Source organism: Nerophis lumbriciformis, linkage group LG21 (assembly GCF_033978685.3).
Source record: "Nerophis lumbriciformis linkage group LG21, RoL_Nlum_v2.1, whole genome shotgun sequence".
NCBI classification, from domain to species: domain Eukaryota; kingdom Metazoa; phylum Chordata; class Actinopteri; order Syngnathiformes; family Syngnathidae; genus Nerophis; species Nerophis lumbriciformis.
Genome location: NC_084568.2, coordinates 6,876,196 through 6,900,102, shown reverse-complemented (window position 1 = coordinate 6,900,102; position 23,907 = coordinate 6,876,196). Strand labels below are relative to the sequence as shown.

Here is a 23,907-nt window from a genome sequence, read left to right as displayed (position 1 = left end):
GGAACGAAGTGAAACGTCACCAGTAAGGCAGGCACTTTGAAGGTCTGTCTGACAGACCAAAACAAACAAAGCGTGCATTAACAGATCGATAAAAATTAGTAGCGAGTAGCGAGCTGACTGTAGATAAAAGTAGCGGAGTAAAAGTAGCGTTCCTTCTCTATAAATATACTTAAGTAAAAGTAAAAGTATGTTGCATTAAAACTACTCTTAGAAGTACAATTTATCCCAAAAGTTACTCAAGTAGATGTAACGGAGTAAATGTAGTGCGTTACTACCCACCTCTGCCATACAGACATGGATGACAGAGTCAGGTGTGGATGAACTTGACTGGCCTGCACAGAGTCCTGACCTGAACCCGATAGAACAACTTTGGGATGAATTAGAACGGAGACTGAAAGCCAGGCTTTCTCGACCAACATCAGTGTGTGACCTCACCAATGCGCTTTTGAGATAATGGTCGAAAATTCCTATAAACACACTCCGCAACCTTGTGGACAGCCTTCCCAGAAGAGTTGAAGCTGTAATAGCAGCAAAAGGTGGACCCACATCATATTGAACCCTATGGGTTAGGAATGGGATGGCACTTCAAGTTCATATGTGAGTCAAGGCAGGTGGCCAAATACTTTTGGCAATATAGTGTACTCCTTTGGTAAAATTTCAATTACTATTCTGGTATTTGTCCAATCTAGTCCCTTGTTGCAAGAGAGTGAAATCTCTTTGTATCAAAAGTGCCTCGGTGAAGTTTGGACACCCCTGCTTGAGACAGACAGTACAATATTGTATTAATTAATCTGAATAAACTTTTCACCATTCATATTAACATTTAATGTTTGTCACAGGAGACGAAGAGGCGCGTAGGTTTTAATCAGCACTCTTCGCAGGCAGTCTCTTCAGACTGACTTGCAAATTCATAACTTCTCCTTGTTTATGTGCAACATCTTTTTAATAATCTCGCCGAGCGCGGCACGGAGCGCGGGACGCCGAGGACGCTGCTGAAATAGCTGGACAGTAATGAGACGACGGGACGTTTTTGCTGACGCCTCTGGAGTTCTCCAAAGTAATTAATAATACAATTCCTTACATCCCCCTACTATTACTTAATTCCTGCTCAGAGGGCATGGCGCTCCCATGAGGATCGCCCTCCCAAAAACTAAAAGGTCAAAGAAAGTTGAAAGGCAATCAGTCGCCAACCTTATTCCGTCACAGGTGATTTACTTCTTCTGTTTGCACGCAGGGTTTACCCCAGGGACTCGACTGAGGTGAGTCGGGACACTTTCATGACACTATGGTCAGGTGGCCTGTTTATTCAAATAATAAATTATCCTCATATCGGGGTTAATGATTAATGGAAAGTGTGTGCAGAACCTGAACTGATAGGTAGCAGTTATTACAAATGTCCACATCTCACCACAACAAGCCTGCATGCAATTATTTCTGCTCAAGCTAATTGAGCTCTTATCTTCTTTTAAAATGCTCACTGGGGTATTAAAACTGCATTGAATAAGTATTACAACGGTAATTGAAAAAGGTATTGTTAGTTGCAGCGTTATCAATAGAGATTTGTTTGCATCTTTCTAACACCAACTCCACTATGCATATTTGTTATGACATTTTCATTACTTACAATAAGCCAAAAAAAAAAAGCAACAACTAAAATATATGGAATGTTTTGGGAATTTCGCCTGTCGTTCACAGTCATTATGACAGACGGATGGATTTTTTGAATGCATTCTAAATATTAAATGTGATCAAAAGTCCGCTTACAATGGAGCCTATGGTAGCCGTTCAATTCTGCCTACAGCAGGGGTCGGCAACCCAAAATGTTGAAAGAGCCATATAGGACCAAAAATACAAAAACAAATCTGTCTGGAGCCGCAAAAAATTAAAAGCCATATTACATACAGATAGTGTGTCATGAGATATAAATTGAATTAAGATGACTTAAAGGAAACTAAATTACCTCAAATATACCTACAGACAGAGGTGGGTAGAGTAGCCAGAAATTGTACTCAAGTAAGAGTACTGTTACTTTAGAGATTTATTACTCAAGTAAAAGTAATGAGTAGTCACCCAAATATTTACTTGAGTAAAAGTAAAAAGTATGTTGTGAAAAAACTACTCAAGTACTGAGTAATTGATGAGTAACATACACACACATATCATATATATATATATATATATATATATATATATATATATATATATATATATATATACATATATACACACATACATTGATATATACAGTATATCATTTATATTTATTTATTTTGCCGTTTTTGTTTACATGTTAAAGGTGTTTTAATGAATATACATGCATGTTTAACACATATAGATTCCTTTCTTTCATGTTGACAAGAATATAAGTTGGTGTATTACCTGATTCTGATGACTTGCATTGATTGTAATCAGACAGCAGTGCTTAACGTCCACGTTTTCAAATGCAGGAGAAAAAAAGTTCCTCCTTTCTGTCTAATACCACATGAAAGTGGTTGGTTTTTGGTATCTTATTTGTCCAGCTTCCATATTCGTTTTCACACGCTTTACAAGAAATACATTGGCGGCAAATTCCGTAGCTTGCTAGCTTGTTTGTGCTGGCTTTCGGAGACTCTTATTTTGAAAGCGCAGGCGCGATGGAGCGGCACTTTTATTGTGAAGACAGGAACTGTGCAGTCAGTCTTTAGGCTTGTGACGGGATGTACGTTTGAAATAAAAAAGTGTCTTTTTTCCTTCACACTTTTGATTGATTGATTGAAACTTGTATTAGTAGATTGCACAGTACAGTACATATTCCGTACAATTGACCACTAAATGGTAACACCCCAATAAGTTTTTCAACTTGTTTAAGTCAGGTCATGTGACCGCCTGGCTCTGTTTGATTGGTCCAACGTCACCAGTGACTGCATCTGATTGGTGGAACGGAGTCAAACGTCACTAGTGACTGCATTTTATTGGTGGAACGGAGTGAAACGTCACCAGTAACGCAGGCACTTTGAAGGTCTGTCTGACAGACCAAAACAAACAAAGCGTGCATTAACAGATCGATAAAAATTAGTAGCGAGTAGCGAGCTGAATGTAGATAAAAGTAGCGGAGTAAAAGTAGCGTTTCTTCTCTATAAATATACTCAAGTAAAAGTAAAAGTAAGTTGCATTAAAACTACTCTTAGAAGTACAATTTATCCCAAAAGTTACTCAAGTAGATGTAACGGAGTAAATGTAGCGCGTTACTACCCACCTCTGCCTACAGATGAGGCATAATGATGCAATATGTACATATAGCTAGTCTAAATAGCATGTTAGCATCGATTAGCTTGCAGTCATGCAGTGACTAAATATGTCTGCTTAGCACTCCACACAAGTCAATAACATCAACAAAACTCACCTTTGTGCATTCATGCACAACGTTAAAAGTCTGGTGGACAAAATGAGACAGAAAAAGAAGTGGCATAAAACACGTCCAAGAAAGTCGGAGAAAGTTATACATGTAAACAAACTACGGTGAGTTCAAGGACCGCCAAAATTAGTAGGACAAAACGGTGCTCGCCAAATACTCGAATCAGTGAAGCATGTTTAATATAAACAGTGTGCTTTATAACAATTAGGGAGGTTTGTGTCATGTTTGTCCTCCTACAGAAACCATATTAAAACAAAAAAATATATATAATTTTTTTCCCCCTCATCTTTTTCCATTTTTCATACATTTTTGAAAAAGCTCCAGAGAGCCACTAGGGCGGTGCTAAAGAGCCGCATGCGGCTCTAGAGCCGCATGCGGCTCTAAAGCCGCGGGTTGCCGACCCCTGGCCTACAGAGCCCCTAAAAAGGCATCCAAACACCTCCATTAAAGGTACATGATGTAAGTATATACAGTAGTGGTCAAAAGTTGACATACACTTGTAAAGAACATAATGTCATGGCTGTCTTGAGTTTCCAATCATTTCTACAACTCTTATTTTTGTGTGATAGAGTGATTGGAGCACATACTTGTTGGTCACAAAAAACATTCATGAAGTTTGGTTCTTTTATGAATTTATTATGAGTCTACTGAAAACTGCTGGGTCAAAAGTATACATGTTAATATTTGCTTACATGTCCCTTGGCAAGTTTCACTGCAATAAGGCGCTTTTGGTTGCCATCCAAAAGCTTCTGCTTGAATTTTTGACTACCACTCTTGACAAAATTGGTGCAGTTCAGTTAAAGTTGTTGGTTTTCTGACATTGACTTGTTTCTTCAGCATTGTCCACACGTTTAAGTCAGGACTTTAGGAAGGCCATTCTAAAACCTTAATTCTAGCTTGATTTAGCCATTCCCTTACCACTTTTGACGTGTGTTTGGGGTCATTGTCCTGTTGGAACACCCAACTGCGCCCAAGACCCAACCTCTAAGAGGCTGATGATCTTAGGTTGTCCTGAAGAATTTGGAGGTAATCCTCCTTTTTCATTGTCCCATTTACTCTCTGTAAAGCACCACTTACATTGGCAGGAAAACAGGCCCAGAAAATAATACTGCCACCACCATGCTTGACGGTAGGTCTGGTGTTCCTGGGATTAAAGGCCTCACGTTTTCTCCTCCAAACATATTGCTGAGTATTGTGGTCAAACAGCTCAATTTGTGTTTCATCTGACCACTGAACTTTCCTCCAGAAGGTTTTATCTTTGTCCATGTGATGTCAGATGAAAAAAAATGAGCTTTTTGGCCAATCACGTTTGCTTTTTTTTTTCTTTAACACCGATTTCTGCTCACTGCAGACTTTATGAGAGCCAACAAACATAATAAAACATCACTTACTGTATAAGGTATGCTTGTCATTAGGATGCAGACAGCTTGGATGTTGATATATTCCCGTTTGAAGATGAAAAATGTCTCATAATACTCGCCAAGAAAGTGCTTTTCATGTCGTTCTCGCCAGTTCCGGATCCTAAATAGCTATCAATGTGTCCAAACTTGTCGGGTTATATCTTCAGTCATCTACTTTTCAGATGAGAGGCATGATTTATTGATCTACAATACACTTAGAGAGCAGGGAAACGAGGAAGCAACTGATCAGTCGATGTAAACATCGGCACACAGAAAGTGATCACGGTGCCGCTATAAATAGTTTGTCTGCGTTAGTGCTTGTAATACCAATATCACTAATACTTGGTTTATATTCAAGTCACAAAATGTAAATGGAGTATTGTTGGCACTTTTTGAAAGGTTATCTGATTTTATTGCCGGAATACTGGGGCTGCCATTGGCGCCCCTGTAAGCAGACTTTTATTTATTTATTTATTTAGTTGTTTATTTAATATTTAGAATGCATTAAAAAAATACATCCACCGTCATGCCTTTCTCTCTAATAACTCTCTAATAACTAAAGTTCCTTGGGTGAATAATGGAAACTCACTACACAGGTATGTTTTAGCGCTTTCATGGTGAGTTTACTGACAGATATAAGTAAGACCTTTTCACTACTTTATATTAGAAATGGCAACAGCGGAGGATGAATGTCCTATAACAGGAAGATAGAGATAAAGAAGAAGCTTATCGACTACGGTGTCGTCACGGACTACAAAGGCGGACGCGCGCAATTTTTCAGGTCTTATGCAGATCCCAAATACAGGTCAGCAGGTACCAGAAGGTAAGAAAAGTTGCTTTTGCATTATATTGCGAAACAAAACGCCAGATTACCTTATACACACACCATAATAATACTCGTAAATTGAAGCACAGTACAATCCATCAAGCGGTGCGACTTCATAGCTTACCAAAGTCGTACTAAAACATTCTGATAGAATTTTGAGCGCCGTGTGTAATGTTCTATATTTTCAAATAGAACATAAAATGTTGGCGTTTACTTGAATCATATTGCAGTCTACACATGTCTTATGTTTGACTGCCATCTACTGGTCACACTTATCATTTCACCATTTACCAAAGAAAATAGCTTTGAGGTCGGTAAGCAAAACCAGAATTATTCCGTACATTAGGCGCACCGGGTTATAAGGCGCACTGTCGAGTTTTGAGGGGGAAAAAAAGGATTTTATATGCGGATTATAGTCCGGAAAATAGGGTAATAATTTTTCCACAATTTGTAGTTTGTTTTGGTTCTGGTTTTGTTACATTAATGAACTCACAAAGTTGTTTTAAAGCAAGTTGTATGCCAACAACAGCACATTTTACAACCCTACCACTTTAAGGCAAGGGATGTAATTTGGGAAAGAGGGTAAGGGGGACATGTCCCCTGCACTTTTTGCAGTGGAAGCCCTATTTACGAACTCCTCGTTATACGAACTCCTTTACGTGCCACCGGCCGAATACAAATATGCTTTGTTGAACGAAACTTGTCACAGTGTATAAAAGGTTTAATTTACCCATTATCCATTCATCAACAGGGGGTCTATTACCTCCAGGGGGTCCACAGAGGTACGGCAGGGGAGTCATGAAATTTTTGGTTGATTAGACTCAATTTAAAAAATGTCTTTATGCCTTATTGCAATTTTTTTCACATTAATACACATTACAATTCATCTAATACACTTAAGAGTAGTTTAAAAACGGCAATGGCGTGGTCCCCCTACTCACTGTACCTTGGTTTAAATTATTTTCTATACTCATGTTAGCATTTAAGATATCTAGTGATTAGTGCTCTAATTGCCAGCTAGCGATCAGAGCGCCAGTTGCAGGGTAGCTATTAGTGGAATTGTACTGTATTGTTTGAATATCTTAGTATTGCACAATAAGAAGATACCATTAGGACCAGTTCAAATTAAAACAGTCACACTTTTATACAGGATATATACATATGTAAGTAGGAGATCTCCACGCCATCTCTCCCAAAGTTTGGTGGTCCTAGACCAGGAAAATGTTTAATTGTTGTTTTCTTAAATCTATTGCTTGTAATTTATTTTACATGAGACGTGTCACTAAACTGAGCGATCAAGACATCACAGAAGTGATGAATTAGCTCAACTGATTTAATATATCCCCGCAAAGATTACCATCTTTAATCTCCTGGCATGGGTGACATTGATCGCATTTAAACATTATTAATAAGCGACAAAAGCCCAGGTGTGGATTTATTCATCCAGGAAAACAAAGAAAATCAATATTTGTAGTGGATGATTAGTTTGTAATGAGATCTGCGCCCTTGTTCCTCTTTTGGCTGTTAAAATGCTGTATTAGGTGGATTTATCCATGCAAACTCAAAGGGGATCATGTCTGCCATTTACTGAGATATACACTATATTGCCAAAAGTATTTGGCCACCTGCCTTGACTCACATATGAGCTAGAAGTGCCATACCATTCCTAACCCATAGGGTTCAATATGATGTGGGTCCACCTTTTGCAGCTATTACAGCGTCAACTCTTCTGGGAAGGCTGTCCACAAGGTTGTGTTTATAGGAATGTTCCACCATTCTTCCAAAAGCGCATTGGTGAGGTCACACACTGATGGTGGAGAAGGCCTGGCTCTCAGTCTCCGTTGTAAAACATCCCAAAGGTGTTCTATCGGGTTCAGGTCAGGACTCTGTGCAGGCCAGTCAAGTTCATCCACATCATCCATGTCTTTATGGACCTTGCTTTGTGCACTGTCATGTTGGAAGAGGAAGGGGCACGCTCCAAACTGTTCCCACAAGGTTGGGAACATGGAATTGTCCAAAATGTTTTGGTATCCTGGAACATTCGAAGTTCCTTTCACTGGAACTAAGGGGCCAAGCTCAACTCCTGAAAAACAACCCCACACCATAATTCCTCCACCACCAAATTCCACACTTGGCACAATGCAGTCCGAAATGTACCATTCTCCTGGCAACCTCCAAACCCAGACTCCTCCATCAGATTGCCAGATGGAAACGCGTGATTCGTCACTCCAGAGAACACATCTCCACTGCTCTAGAGTCCAGTGACGTGCTTTACACCACTGCATCACATGCTTTGCATGTATGGCTTAGAAGCAGCTGCACGGCCATGGAAACCCATTCCATGAAGTTCTCTGCGTACTGTACGTGGGCTAATTGGAAGGTCACGCGAAGTTTGGAGCTCTGTCGCAACTGACTGTGCAGAAAGTCTTTGGTACAGGATCATACATTGATCCCACATTCCTTCTGCTTCCTTAGATCGAGCAGTGCGCCTCGCTTCCCTGGACTCCCCCCTGGAATTGGACTGCCTCCCTCCATGCTCGACCCCCGCTTGGACACAGACCTCTGACGCACTGACTCCCTGCTTGCTCACGGACATGCGAGCCTGCCCAGCGCCTTTTGGACTTGCCTCTCATTCATCACTCCAGAGAAGGTGTCTCCACTGCTCTAGAGTCCAGTGGCGACGTGCTTTACACCACCGCATCCCACGCTTTGCATTGGACTTGGTGATGTCCGGCTTAGATGGAGCTGATTGGCCATGGAAACCCATTCCATGAAGCTCTCTGTCTACTGCACGTGGGCTAATTGGAAGGTCACATGAAGTTTGGAGCTCTGTAGCAACTGACTGTGCCGAAAATTGCAACCTCTTTGCACTATGCGCTTCAGCATCGGCTGACCCCTCTCTGTCAGTTTACGTGGCCTACCACTTTGTGGCTGAGTTGCTGTTGTTCCTAAATTCTTCACTTTTCTTATAATAAAGCAGACCGTTGACTTTAGAATATTTAGGAGTGAAGAAATTTCACGACTGGATTTGTTTGCACAGGTGACATCCTATGACATTTCCACGCTGGAAATCACTGAGAGCGGCCCATTCTTTCACAAATGTTTGTAGAAACAGTCTCCATGCCTAAGTGCTTGATTTTATACACCTGTGGCCGGGCCAAGTGATTAGGACACCTGATTCTGATCATTTGGATGGGTGGCCACATACTTTTGGCAATATAGTGTATCTATATAGAATATTGTTGCATCTTGTGTAAAGAAGTCCGTCAAAGTGGTTATTGCACCCTTGTAGTCTTTGTAAATGGCAACTCAACCGCTGGAAAAGTACACTCTCGTTAAACTGAGCAACCGACTCTCTTGACATTTACAAGCGCTCCAGAATATCATGTGAGCTTCCAATCCCCACACTAAACCACCCCTACGATGGAACAGACTGCTTATAGCGGCTAAAGTTTGCAAGCACTTTAACTCTTGAGTTTTCGAGGAACTTTCAGTCAGGTTATGCGGCCCCAGGTGAGCTTCAGCTTGAGTGACAGACGGTGAACTAGGGGGAGGTCAAAGGTGACTGCCTTCTCAGGCCGAACATTAAACTTAACCACTCCGAATTCAGAGCTTTGCTAGAGTGGAAGCAACCCGGACTGCGGGCTCTGACAAGGACTGATAGCCTCGTATTAATCACTCTACATTCCCATGTTCTTTGCTTGGGTGATCAGAATGGAGAATATCAGCAGCATGGGTGAATTAATAGTTAAATATATAATTTGTTCAGAATATAAGCATGTATTTAGACACATTTTGCTAAACGATATATCTATCCCCACAAATCATTGCAGACAAGCGATATTATTGTCAACATTTTGATTACTTTAGCACTAGTTATCATAATGTATAATAACAAATAACGCAAGTACCGTATTTTTCAGACTATAAGGCGCACTTAAAACTCTTTCATTCCTCAAAAATCGACAGTGCGCCTCATAACCCGGTGCGCCTAATGTACGGAATAATTCTGGTTGTGCTTACCGACCTCGAAGCTATTTTATTTGGTACATTGTGTAATGACAAGTGTGACCAGTAGATGGCAGTCACACATAAGAGATACGTGTAGACTGCAATATGACGCCAGTAAACACCGAAACTTTAAATGTTCCATTGAAAATTAAGAACATTACACACGGCACTCAAAAATCTGTGAAAATGTTTTAGTATGACTTTAAAGCCGCACCACTTGATGGATTGTCGGCCCATTACGGCTACCGTAGTCAGAGATAAGAGTATTACTATGGTGTGTATAAGGAACGCAAAATGGCACCAATTAGCAGACATATCTGGCTTTTTGGTTCACAATATTATGCAAAACCAACTTTTCTTACCTTCTGATGTGTATTTGAGATCTGCAAAAGTCCTGAAAATTTGCGCACATCCGCCAATACCGTAGTCGATAAGCTTCTTCTTTTTCACTATCTTCTTGTTATGGGACATTCATCCTCTGCTGTTGCCATTTCTAATATAAAGTAGTGTAAAGTCTTAACTTATATCTAGCTATGGTAGCGCTAAAAACTACCAGTGTAGTGGGTTTACAAAATTCATCCACGGAACTTTAGTTATTAGAGAGTTCCGGTCGAACGGCTTTTCACGGGACACATTTCCGGTGTTGTTGCACTAGTGAGCCACGGATGAGGAGATGCTGCTCCTTTATCGATTGAAGTAAAGTGTGAATGTCATTAAAACAGTTAGCGCCATCTTTTGACACTTCTTCCACTCCCGTCCTTGCACGCTACACCGCTACAACAAAGATGACGGGGAGAAGACGCTGTCGAAGGTGAGCCACGTAAATAAGACCGCCCACAAAATGGCGCATCCTGAAGAGACTGTCAGAAAGCGGCTTGAAGATGATCTGTAAAACATCATCTATGCAACATTTTGACCAAAGAACCACCATCACATGTTATGTAGACCACAAGATAGTGTTTTACATTTAGAAAAAACCTAGTAATATGACCCCTTTAATGCGCCCTATAATCCGGTGCGACTTTTGTATGAAAATAGACCTGACGAGACCCGCTCATCGGCAGTACGCCTTATAATCCAGTGCACCCTATGGTCCAGAAAATACGGTAATAACACAAATCATGCAAGTAACCCTTTAAAACACAATAAACGTATTTCTCATTAGTATTTAGAGACAAAGATTGTGGATGACTGACAAGAGGGTTTACTCTGATTTAATTCTGCTATTAAATAAACACGCTCAGGTGCTGAGATCGATGCACAGACTGACCCTCTTGCATCCCGTTTGAAAGAGAGAGATTAGGGAAAAACAGCAATTTATCGACGCACAGAAAGTTTGAGTTCATTTTCATTTATCATTCGATTAATTAATCTGTTTTTGTATTTTTTCCCAATCATATTGTCCCACACCTACATGTAATATTTTTTACAACTTTTTCCCACCAAGTTGTATTAAAAAAAAAAATTACTTCTTTAAAGAACAATAGTTTGTTTTGCAGCAGTCTCTATTCAAAAGCCCATACTTAGCACAATTGATTTACCGTATTTTTCGGACTATAAATTGCAGGTTTTTTTCATAGTTTGGCCGGGCTCCAGTGCAATTTATATATGTTTTTTTCCTTATTTATTATGCATTTTCGGCAGGTGCGACTTATACTCCGGTGCGACTTATACTCCGAAAAAATACGGTACAACTGTATTTTTTATTTTTTGTTGTTTTTTTTAAACCACACCCGTATTATTTACGTTTATATTGTAGCCGAACATTTTTCCAAAAGGTACACTGACACAGAAAATTGTTTGTTTCATCTCATTTATTATGTTATGGTTACTTTCTTGACTGACAACCAATCAGTATAGTTATTTTAAATTGGCTTTAAAACATACTTGCCAACCTTGAGACCTCCGATTTCGGGAGATGGTGGGGGTGGAGTATATTTACAGCTAGAATTCACCAAGTCAAGTATTTCATATATATATATATATATATATATATATATATATAAATATATATATATATATAAAAGAAATACTTGAATTTCAGTGTTCATTTATTTGCACATATACACACACAACACTCATCTACTCATTGTTGAGTTAAGGGTTGAATTGTCCATCCTTTTTCTATTCTCTGTCACTATTTTTCTAACCATGCTGAACACCCTCTCTGATGATGCATTCTGCTTCGTCTCCTTGTTGTGTGCGCAGTTGTGCACTGCACTCTCTAAAAGCCCGAGATGTTATTGTCACATATGCATGTACAGTAGATGGCACTATTGTCCTGTTTAAGAGTGTCACAACATTGCGGTTTACGGCAGACGAACTGCTTTACGGACGTGAAAACAGGCTGTCGACACGTCACTCAGGTCCGCATGAATTTCGGGAGATTTTCGGGAGAAAATTTGTCCCGGGAGGTTTTCGGGAGAGGCGCTGAATTTCGGGAGTCTCCCGGAAAATCCGGGAGGGTTGGCAAGTATGCTTTAAAACAGTGCATGAATTGAATGAACCTATAACTGAAAACATAATGTATGAAAGTAAACCAGTAACCAGGCTTCAAAGCTAATCGGATACAATGGCGACATGAGAGTGGTTGGATTAAGAGGCAGGTCCAAGGACAAAATGCACCACCGATACTAACTTGTGATAGAATATTCCTTCAATGATGTACAACTTTCTCATACCACTATCCAAAAATCAGTTTTTTAACATTTAAATAACTGGAGTTACAAAAGTTGCACATGTGCTGTCCAATAACGAAAACCCCTAATGGACAAGTTTTGTAATCTCACCCACATTCTATCAATTTTCAATCTCTTGCTCCCAAAAAGTAATCAACTCATTGACCAGCCTGCTGAATTATGTCAAATTCTATCGATCCCCACACACACACACACACACACACACACACACACGCGTACACACGCACACAGTGAAAACAATAGTTGAATTATTTGCAATGGGGTAATCCTTTAGTACAACGTATTCTATTCCACAAGCGCTTCAAATAGGTTGTCGATTACACAAACGATCATGCTCTTATATTTGCCTTTAATATGTGCGCCATATCGAGCCAACTTAAAGAAAAGGCGTTCAAATCCTTTTACAACGCCATTGGAAGTAATAACCTTTTTCATTAGGGTCTCATCACTGACGCTGCACTTTGTGAATAAACCAGAGAGATAATGGTAGTCATTACAACTCTGTCAGTGCATTTTATCCCTGCGGATGATAAAATGGAGGCTGTAGTAAAATTAAATCAATTGAACAATCTATTAAACATTTTTTATATAAGTTTTATATACACAGTATGTGCAATGTAAGAAGAGTTTTACTGCCATGTTCATTCATTTGGCATCCAAAGCAACACTGTCAGGAATTGGAAGGGGTGGGCAGATCTGGCCAAATATAAATTATATCAATACGGTTTATATTCACAATTGTGGCTGGGATATGCTCCAGCCCCCACCCTCTGCGACTCTAAAAAGGAACAAGCAGTAGAAAAATGGATGGATGGATATTTGTGTTCCCATTAAATGCGTTGAAAGTTCAAATGCATAGGAATCGATACCGGTACACAACTGTACCATTTTCAGTACTTTTGTGTGTTCAAATGCGTTAATTGTTTAAAAACAAATCTAAATTGCTTTACTAAATATTTAATACCAAGCAGTGCTGTCCAGTTATCTTGTTTTCTTACACTTCTGTGTCTCATTTGCAAGTACACCCAACTGCGCCCAAGACCCAACCTCCGGCCTGATGATTTTAGGTTGTCCTGAAGAATTTGGAGGTAATCCTCCTTTTATATTGTCCCATTTACTCTCTGTAAAGCACCAGTTCCGTTGGCAGCAAAACAGGCCCAGAGCATAATGCTACCACCACCATACTTGACGGTGGAGATGGTGTTCCTGGGATTAAAGGCCTCACCTTTTCTCCTCCAAACATATTGCTGGGTATTGTGGCCAAACAGCTCAATATTTGATTGCGAGTGTATGGCATGTAAATGGCCAAGAAGAGCTTTTGTAACCTGTAACCTGTTTTGAAAAGCTTTTTCTAAAATAATTTTTATACCAAATAATAAATTGTGATAATCAGTTTGAATCACCCCAAGAATCGGAATCGAAACGTGAGCTGTTGTAGTATTCACATTGCTACATCAAAATAGCCCCGTTTTGCAAAACACAAACGTCCACAGCAGCGCACAACGGTTCTCAGGAGGATGTGAAAACAATGATTTGTCATGTGTATTAATCTGAATAAAATTTAAATCCACAAATTGAAGAAAAAAATCTTTCATTTTTGAAACATTTAAGAAAAGGTATCGATACTTTCCTATACTCACTTGATTTGGGATCGATACAAAAATTTGGAGAATCCCCAAAGCCTAAAAATGAGCTGTTATGTGCTGACAAGGTAATTTTACAAAAAAAGGGTATTTTGTCTGCAATTTTCCTTTTTTTTTTTTTTTTTACTTTTCAACATTCTCTATGCTTGCACACCCCGCTTTTCCTCCATCTTAGTTACACCCCACCTCCTTTGGTGTAAAGCCTATAAATCATATGGTGATAGATTAGCCCCGCTGGGGATGTCCCAACCCGAGGCTCGTGCAGGGCGTGCTCACCTGATACACTTGTTCTTTGTTCTGAGCCCACGTCACCGGGGGATATTTACATGAAGGCCACTGATACCAGCCATAGCAGCTAGGAAAAAGAGAAAAGAATAGGTTATATTCACAGGAACACTCCAAGGACAGTAAAAAAAAAAAAAAAAAAGACGACAATAACAGGTATTTCCAAGGGACGAAATTCCAGGTTATATTCAGACTCTGTACTCTGGTGGGACAGAACGCTATGGTTGTCTCTATTTATATTACAGCTTTGCGCCAAGGATGGGTCATCAAATTAAAGACGTTGTAACAGAGAAAGCGAAGCATGTTGCAATGTGAATGTGACCTCAATCTGTATTTTTTGTTGAGTTCCTTTAATACGGACATGACCTTCATCCTGACATACGGTCTGTCGCCAGGGTGTGTCACACTGTGAGGGGCCTCGCACCATCCATCACACAATTCTACCTGAACAGTGGCCATGGTTTGTTGGATTTCAACATTCCTTATGAGTTACATGAAAGTGTACCTATGCTGCTCATTTCAGGGCTTTTGAAATTATACTGTATCCCAGTTGGGCACATCCATCCATCCATCTATTGTATTCCACTTATCTGTCAGGTCGTGGGGGCAGCAGCAGAAGCACAGAAGCCCAGACTTCCCTCTCCCCAGCCACTTCGTCCAGCTCCTCCCGGGAGACAGTCTTCCCAACGTGTCCTGAGTCTTCCCCGTTGCCTCCTACCGGTCGGACGTGCCCTAAACACCTTCCGAGGTAGGCGTTCGGGTGGCATCTTGACCAGATGCCCGGACCACCTCATCTGGCTCCTCTCCATGTGGAGGAGCAGCGGCTTTACTTTGAGCTCCCCCCGAATGACAAAGCTTCTCACCCTATCTCTAAGGGAGAGCCCCGCCACCCGGCAGAGGAAACTCATTTCGGCCGCTTGTACCCATGATCTTGTCCTTTCGGTCATAACCCAAAGCTCATGACCATAGGTGAGGATGCGAACATAGATCGACCGGTAAATTGAGAGCTTTGCCTTCTGGCTCAGCTCCTTCTTTACCACAACGGATCGATACAGCGTCCGCGTTATTGAAGACGCCACACTGATCTCGATCTCACGATCCACTCTTCCCTCACTCGTGAACAAGACTCCGAGGTACTTGAACTCCTCCACTTGGGGCAAGATCTCCTGCCCAACTCGGAGATGGCACTCCACCCTTTCCCAGGCAAGAACCATGGACTCAGACTTGAAGGTGCTGATTCTCATCCCAGTGCGAACCGATCTAGGGAGAGCTGAAGATCCTGGCTAGATGAAGCCATCAGGACCACATCATCTGCAAAAAGCAGAGACCTAATCCTGCAGCGACTAAACCGGATGCCCTCAACGCCCTGACTGCGCCTAGAAATTCTGTCCATAAAAGTTATAAACAGAATCGGTGACAAGAGGGCAGCCTTGGCGGAGTCCAACCCTCCTGGATACGGGTCTGACTTACTACGGGCAATGCAGACCAAGCACTCGGGCACAATGGTATGTTTATTTTGATAATATATACTCCATAAATCTCAAGTTGTGTACAGGGTAACCCTGTATTCTTCCCCTCTTGGTCAATTGTTTTCCCCCTTCCCATTTCCCAGCCTCCTTCTCTTTTGCGATTGGTCAGGGAAGAACGAAAGAGATCAGTCTTTCGCTCCCCAGTAAACAAACATTTCCATTGTTACCTTACCTTTGTTTAGATACTATGGATGTTCCGATCAGGGTATTATGCTGCCAATTCTAATACCGATCAAACATGAGTGTGATAAGCCGATCCCAATATCAATACGGTGAATTTGTATACGGTGATTGCTACTGACAGTTTAATAATATCAACAAACTAAAGTGATTCCTTATTGTCTCATATTACAAACAATTATTTAAACAAAACAGTCAACAGTACACAATACCTGAACAAAAACTACTATCTACTTTTTAAAAATCATTTGGTGTTTGCCCTCAAAGTCGTCTTGTATCCAGGGCAGGTAAGGTGGTTCCATCTACACTTCTTAAACTGTAATTCCTTCACAACATATGTTCAACATGTTGACACGTACAATAATTTATGTGTTTATATCTTTTCAGTGCACTTATACGCGATCCCCTAATACACGGATGACAAAAGCGTCAAGGTCGCCGGCTGACATCATAATTTGAGACGCTTGTCATAAGTCACTCACCATAAATTTTACCCCCAGGCGGATCTCACAATAAGATTAAATATTTATACCACACAGCGAACGATTCACTGTTTCAACAGCACAAGTAGCAGCGTTTAACACAATGTCAGGCAGTTGTAACCTTTTCGTTAATGACGAATGACAGGCATTACTAGGACACTTGGCAGGTTGTTATGGCTTGCTAGTACCTCTACACTCAATTATAACTTAACACTTTCCAGAGTGCTCATCAAAATTCTGCTAAAGATAGTATGTATTGCCTGGCTCAGTCAAATATGTCACCCCATGTTATAAAAGTACGATATCATTTTTATTCAATATATTTTGATGTTTATAGTATTTTAGAACAGATTTAAATACATCATATGAAAAAAAATACTGGCCTAATGCAAGAATTTAGAAAAGTTCTACTTAAAACTACTTTAAATCTACAGTACAGGCCAAACGTTTGGACACACCTTCTCATTTCATTGAGTTTTCTTTATTTTCATGACTATTTACATTGTTGATTGTACCTGAAGGCATCAAAACTATGACACCCGTAAAGCGAAAACACTCTTGAAGCTCATCGAGAGAACGCCAAGAGTGCGCAAAACAGTAATCAGAGCAAAGGGTGGCTTTTTTTTGAAGAAACTAGAATATAAAACAGTTATTTCACCTTTTTTTGTTAAGTACATAACTCCACATGTGTTCAATCATAGTTTTGATGCCTTCTGTGACAATCTACAATGTAAATAGTCATGAAAATAAAGAAAACACATTGAGAAGGTGTGTCCAAACTTTTGGCCTGTACTGTATATCCCCACAAATTATGATATTGTCAACATTTTGAATACTTTAGCACTAGTAATCATAATGCATAATAACACAAATAATGCAAGTAACCCTTTAAAACCTAATAAACGTATTTCTCATTAGTATTTAGGGACCAAGATTGTGGATGACTGACAAGAGGGTTTACTCTGTTGATTTAATTATGCTATTAAATAAACGTGCTCAGGTGCTGAGAGTGATGCACAGACTGACCCTCTCGCATCCTGTTTGAAAGCGAGAGATTAGGGAAAAACAGCAGTTTATCGACGAACAGAAAGTTAGAGTTCATTTTCATTCATCATTCGATTAACTAATCAGTTTTTTTGGGGGGGGGTTTTAATCATATTGTCCCAGGCCTACATTTACATATTTTTTACAACTTTTTCCACCAAGGGTCAGAAACAGGAAAAAAAAAATCTAAAAATTTTGCATTAAAAAAAATATTACTTTTTTTTAATGAATAATAATTTTAGTTATTTCATGTAGTCTTTTGGAATTAATTTATTTTAAAAAATGTAACATCATTCTAAAAATCATTCTGAAAAAAATCGATTTTTCAGTAAAAAAAATTAATAAATAAAACTGGCAGTTGAGTCGTCACAACTTCACTGTAAAATATACGATGGTTTTACAGCATATTACTGTAAATGGAAAAACAGTACTAGTTTTTTTTTTACTGTAAAATCCTGGCAACTGAGCTGCCAGTTTTTTTTATGTAGAATCTATTGTCATTTCTATAGTGTACAATTTGATGAATAACTTGCTTTGATATTTATTTTATTTTCATTTTAAAGTTTGAAATTAATGACAGTATTATATGTGTTGCATCATTAGATAATACAGGTTTAAAATATACTCAATAGCATGCAGTACATGCATTTCTGTCTGTCACAATGAAAATATTACATTTAGGAAATGATAAAATGCTTTATTGACTCATATTACAGGTCTTTCGCGGGCCGCATTAAATTATTTGGCGGGCCAAATCTGGCCCCAGGGCCTTTAGTTTGACACCTGTGTTCTAACATGATGAAACCTATTTTTTCCTCTTTCCTTGTTTGGCAACCTTTTTAAAGTCAGTTAAGAGAGTTGATATTTTAAATGTCGGATTTAACAACACAGGTGACGCTTAAAATCTTACGCTTTATTGACTTAGAATAAAGGAAGTTGACCATGAGTTGGTGCATTTTCACCTGGTTTAAAAATGCATAACTTCCTTAATAATTATCACAGGAATGATCTTTATTAAACTGTCTGATAAAACCAGTTTCATTTAAAAAAACACATTTTAAAAAATGTACACAAATACCTAGTTATGGACTTTGCAGCTCATTTGCCCCTGTCGGCCACCCTAGGAAACAGACAGAAATACAATCAAAACATTACAACAAGCACGATAAGAACAGAGGTAAAAATAGTAACACAACCATCCACCCATTTTGTACCGCTTGTCCCGTTCAATTATCAGTAAAACATACAAGTAGAGCAGTGTAAAAGACGTATTATAATGCATACTTGCCAACCCTCCCGGATTTTCCGGGAAACTCCCGAAATTCAGCGCCTCTCCCGAAAACCTCCCCGGACAAATTTTCTCCCGAAAATCTCCCGAAATTCAGGCGGACCGGAGTGACGTGTCGACAGCCTGTTTTCACGTCCGCTTTCCCACAATATAAACAGCGTGCCTGCCCAATCACGTTATAACTGTAGAATGTTCTTGGTTTCTTATGTGGGTTTATTTGTTAAGCAGTTTCATTAACGTCCTCCCAGCACGGTAACAACACACAACAACAGCAGTCACGTTTTCGTCTACCGTAAAGCAGTTCTTCTGCCGTAAACAGCAATGTTGTGACACTCTTAAACAGGACAATGCTGCCATCTAGTGTACATGCATATGTGACAATAACATCTACGGCTTTTAGAGAGTGCAGTGCACAACAAGGAGACGAAGCAGAATGCATCAGCAGAGAGGGTGTTCAGCATGGTTAGAAAAATAGTGACAGAGAATAGAACAAAGATGGACAATTCAACCCTTAACTCAACAATGAGTAGATGAGTGTTATGTGTGTGTATATGTGGAAATAAATGAACACTGAAATTCAAGTATTTCTGTTATATATATAATAAATATAAATAGCTAGAATTCACTGAAAGTCAAGTATTTCTTATATATATATATATATACAGTATATATTAGTGATGGGTCCGGCAACACCGATGCATCGGCGCATGCGTCGAGCTCATAGAGCGAAACCCTGTGTCGGTGCGCGTACCGCTTTTAGAAAGTCACGTGACCGATCATGTGCTGTTTTGGTCACGTGACCGATACGCGAACTGTGTCGCACTCCCGCCTCCTCTGTGCCTTGTGAACGGGTCTTTTCTACAGCCGGAGAAATAATAACTAAGAAGAGACGACTGAAGTGTTGATAACAACCAAACTTAACCCCCCCCCCCCCTCTCTATATCCCACACCCCGGATTGTAAATAATGTAAATAATTCAATGTATATACTCTGATGATTAATTTGTGTGATGACTGTATTATGATGTTAGTATATCTCTGTATCATGAATCAATTTAAGTGGACCCCGACTTAAACAAGTTGAAAAACTTATTGGGGTGTTACCATTTAGTGGTCAATTGTACGGAATATGTACTTCACTGTGCAACCTACTAATAAAAGTCTCAATCAATCAATGAAAGAAATCGTCTAAAATTGAATACGTTGGAAAAACTGTTTTTTTTTTAATAAAAATGTGTAAAAAATTTAAAAAAATCCCAGTCCACAAGCATCCTCATTCACAACACATTCTCTTAGATTTCCATGTTATGATACATGTTCACATTTTTTATTGACTGTATCTAAAAAAGATAAAAATATATTTTTATTTAAATGAAGATATGAAATAATCCTAAATGAAATACAATGACTTGGTTTATATTATTGTATATACTAGGTCATAAAATCAGTGTCAGTTGAGTCGGTCCATAGGTTGCCTGTAGGGATTTTTAATGTCCAGCAGATGTCAGTATTTAGTGACACGTATCGACACAGTATCAATACAGTTTTGCAATGTGTCGAAACGCTTCATGACGCCTCATCAACCCATCACTAATATACAGGTAAAAGCCAGTAAATTAGAATATTTTGAAAAACTTGATTTATTTCAGTAATTGCATTCAAAAGGTGTAACTTGTACATTATATTTATTCATTGCACACAGACTGATGCATTCAAATGTTTATTTCATTTAATTTTGATGATTTGAAGTGGCAACAAATGAAAATCCAAAATTCCGTGTGTCACAAAATTAGAATATTACTTAAGGCTAATACAAAAAAGGGATTTTTAGAAATGTTGGCCAACTGAAAAGTATGAAAATTAAAAATATGAGCATGTACAATACTCAATACTTGGTTGGAGCTCCTTTTGCCTCAATTACTGCGTTAATGCGGCGTGGCATGGAGTCGATGAGTTTCTGGCACTGCTCAGGTGTTATGAGAGCCCAGGTTGCTCTGATAGTGGCCTTCAACTCTTCTGCGTTTTTGGGTCTGGCATTCTGCATCTTCCTTTTCACAATACCCCACAGATTTTCTATGGGGCTAAGGTCAGGGGAGTTGGCGGGCCAATTTAGAACAGAAATACCATGGTCCGTAAACCAGGCACGGGTAGATTTTGCGCTGTGTGCAGGCGCCAAGTCCTGTTGGAACTTGAAATCTCCATCTCCATAGAGCAGGTCAGCAGCAGGAAGCATGAAGTGCTCTAAAACTTGCTGGTAGACGTCTGCGTTGACCCTGGATCTCAGGAAACAGAGTGGACCGACACCAGCAGATGACATGGCACCATCACTGATGGTGGAAACTTTACACTAGACTTCAGGCAACGTGGATCCTGTGCCTCTCCTGTCTTCCTCCAGACTCTGGGACCTCGATTTCCAAAGGAAATGCAAAATTTGCATGGTTGGGTGATGGTTTGGGGTGCCATGTCATCTGCTGGTGTCGGTCCACTCTGTTTCCTGAGATCCAGGGTCAACGCAGCCGTCTACCAGCAAGTTTTAGAGCACTTCATGCTTCCTGCTGCCGACCTGCTCTATGGAGATGGAGATTTCAAGTTCCAACAGGACTTGGCGCCTGCACACAGCGCAAAATCTACCCGTGCCTGGTTTACGGACCATGGTATTTCTGTTCTAAATTGGCCCGCCAACTCCCCTGACCTTAGCCCCATAGAAAATCTGTGGGGTATTGTGAAAAGGAAGATGCAGAATGCCAGACCCAAAAACGCAGAAGAGTTGAAGGCCACTATCAGAGCAACCTGGGCTCTCATAACACCTGAGCAGTGCCAGAAACTCATCGACTCCATGCCACGCCGCATTAACGCAGTAATTGAGGCAAAAGGAGCTCCAACCAAGTATTGAGTATTGTACATGCTCATATTTTTCATTTTCATACTTTTCAGTCGGCCAACATTTCTAAAAAATCCCTTTTTTGTATTAGCCTTAAGTAATATTCAAATTTTGTGACACACGGAATTTTGGATTTTCATTTGTTGCCACTTCAAATCATCAAAATTAAATGAAATAAACATTTGAATGCATCAGTCTGTGTGCAATGAATAAATATAATGTACAAGTTACACCTTTTGAATGCAATTACTGAAATAAATCAAGTTTTTAAAAATATTCTAATTTACTGGCTTTTACCTGTATATATATATATACATATAAAAATACTTGACTTGGTGAATTCTAGCTGTAAATATACTCCTCCCCTCTTAACCACGCCCCCCCGCCCCCCACCTCCCGAAATCGGAGGTCTCAAGGTTGGCAAGTATGTTATAATGACAACCTAAAAGCAGAGTACTTTTTTTTTTTTTTTGGAAGGGGGAACAAAAAAAAAAAAAGGGTCTTTTCTTAGTACCTGTACTATGATTTCCCTATTAAATGAATAAATAAATATTAAATAAATAAATAAATTAGAGCAGAGTTAAATGAGCTAGCATTACTTCTACTGCTAAATTAGCATGTACCTTGTGGAAGGGATACTGTATCCGCTTGTGGATTATCCGTCAAAAACGGGCACCAAACTCACCCCACTTCTTTTTTTTGTTTTTGTTTTTAAGACACAATTTGACAAGTAAAAAGTCGTTTTTGGTGTCCAGAGACCACAAGTTAAGTGAATAACTCTACTGACCTTGCTAGCTAACTAGCTGCTGTCAAACTGATCCTCTGACATTTTACAGACTATTTATGATTGTTAATCCGGACAAATTAATAAAGGATGATTACAATTTTTTAAGGTATGTCTGGAAACTTTACTAAAACAAGTGACGATGTATAAAACTTAAAAGTGAGCAAACTTACCCACTCCGGTGGTTAACTGGCTTCAGGTGGCCAACTAACAAGAGCTTTAATGTGATTGGCTGCTGCCTTGTAAGTGGGCGTGGCAAACTTGACAAAGCCAAATGATTGACAGGCACTTCTGTAGAAGCTTCACTGACAAAAAAGAACATATAAAGTGTAAAACTCCCCTTGACAGCATGCATTAAGGATTTTATTGTTCTTTAAAGGGCAATAAAAAGAAAAAAGGCATGTAATTGCATGCATTTAAAATCGTTTTAATCATATTTATTTTTATATTGTTTTTATATTGGTTTTATATTTATTTATTTTTTGTTTTTATTCAGTCATTGGTGGAGCCAGGGCTGGCCCGTGGCATAGGCCGTATAGGCAAATGCTAAGGGCGCCGTCCATCAGGGGGCGCCACGCCAGTGCCACAAATGTTGGAGAAAAAAAAATAAAAAATAAAAGTTGGTGCTATTATTTCTAAATACAAAAAATAATCCCACGTTAATTAAAATGCAAAGTAAAGCCTATTTAATAGAAATATTATTTGTTACAACATTACGACCCCCCTCCTCCCCCCGCACGGTGCGCCCCCTCCCTTCCCGTATCATGACTCTTTTTGGACGTCACCACATCAAAAAATCAACACAAGATGCCAAAACTGTCAGGTGCCCAGGGAAGAAAAAAGAGAAAAGAAGAGGAGGAGAAATGAGAAAAGACAGAGGTAGCAGGTAGGTAACGTTAGCCTACATGAAATTATTTGTCTGTTACAGAATGTGATAGTAACCTGGCTTTTTAGCATTAAGCTAATGTTACATGATTCGGCAATTGCTAATCAATAAATAGCTAGTTCTGTTTTAACGTCGGGTTAATATTGTGGAGGGGGCTAAATTGTTATGGAAAATAATAATGTAACGTTAGGTAATTACAGTACTCCCACCTTACATTCCTCAGGGACATTTCTTTCTTTCTTTAGTTTATTTCGAACATGAACACACTTACATCATAATACATCACACAATTTCATATCATTTCATTTTACATCATGCCCGAAAAGGAGTAGGAAGAAGCAAAGCTTATTTAATCCTACCCCTTTCCCACTTCAAAGCGTTTACAAATATATAGAATCATTTACTGACCTTTTTATATAATAAAATAACATCTATGAATTAGTATACAACAGTTTTGTAATATGTAATTATTCAGTCATTATTAACATACTGAGATGAAGAATATCTTATTTTCAATAAGGTTGAAAGTATTTCTCATAATTCTTCTTCTTTGTACTCTGTAAGCACTATTATTTT

At 39.3% G+C, this 23,907-nt stretch overlaps 1 long non-coding RNA gene across 1 annotated transcript in view; it reads right to left on the bottom strand.

Annotated features, from left to right (window-relative positions):
• The window catches only part of LOC133621197 (uncharacterized), a 109,723-nt gene extending 87,065 nt beyond the window's left edge, over positions 1-22,658 (bottom strand). The window contains exons 1-3 of the long non-coding RNA XR_009817617.1: positions 22,619-22,658; positions 18,572-18,613; positions 14,250-14,328 (exon numbers count right to left, since the gene is read on the bottom strand). This is a non-coding gene — a long non-coding RNA (uncharacterized lncRNA). The remainder of the gene's footprint in view (positions 1-14,249; positions 14,329-18,571; positions 18,614-22,618) is intronic.
• Between the last annotated feature and the right edge of the window lie 1,249 nt (positions 22,659-23,907).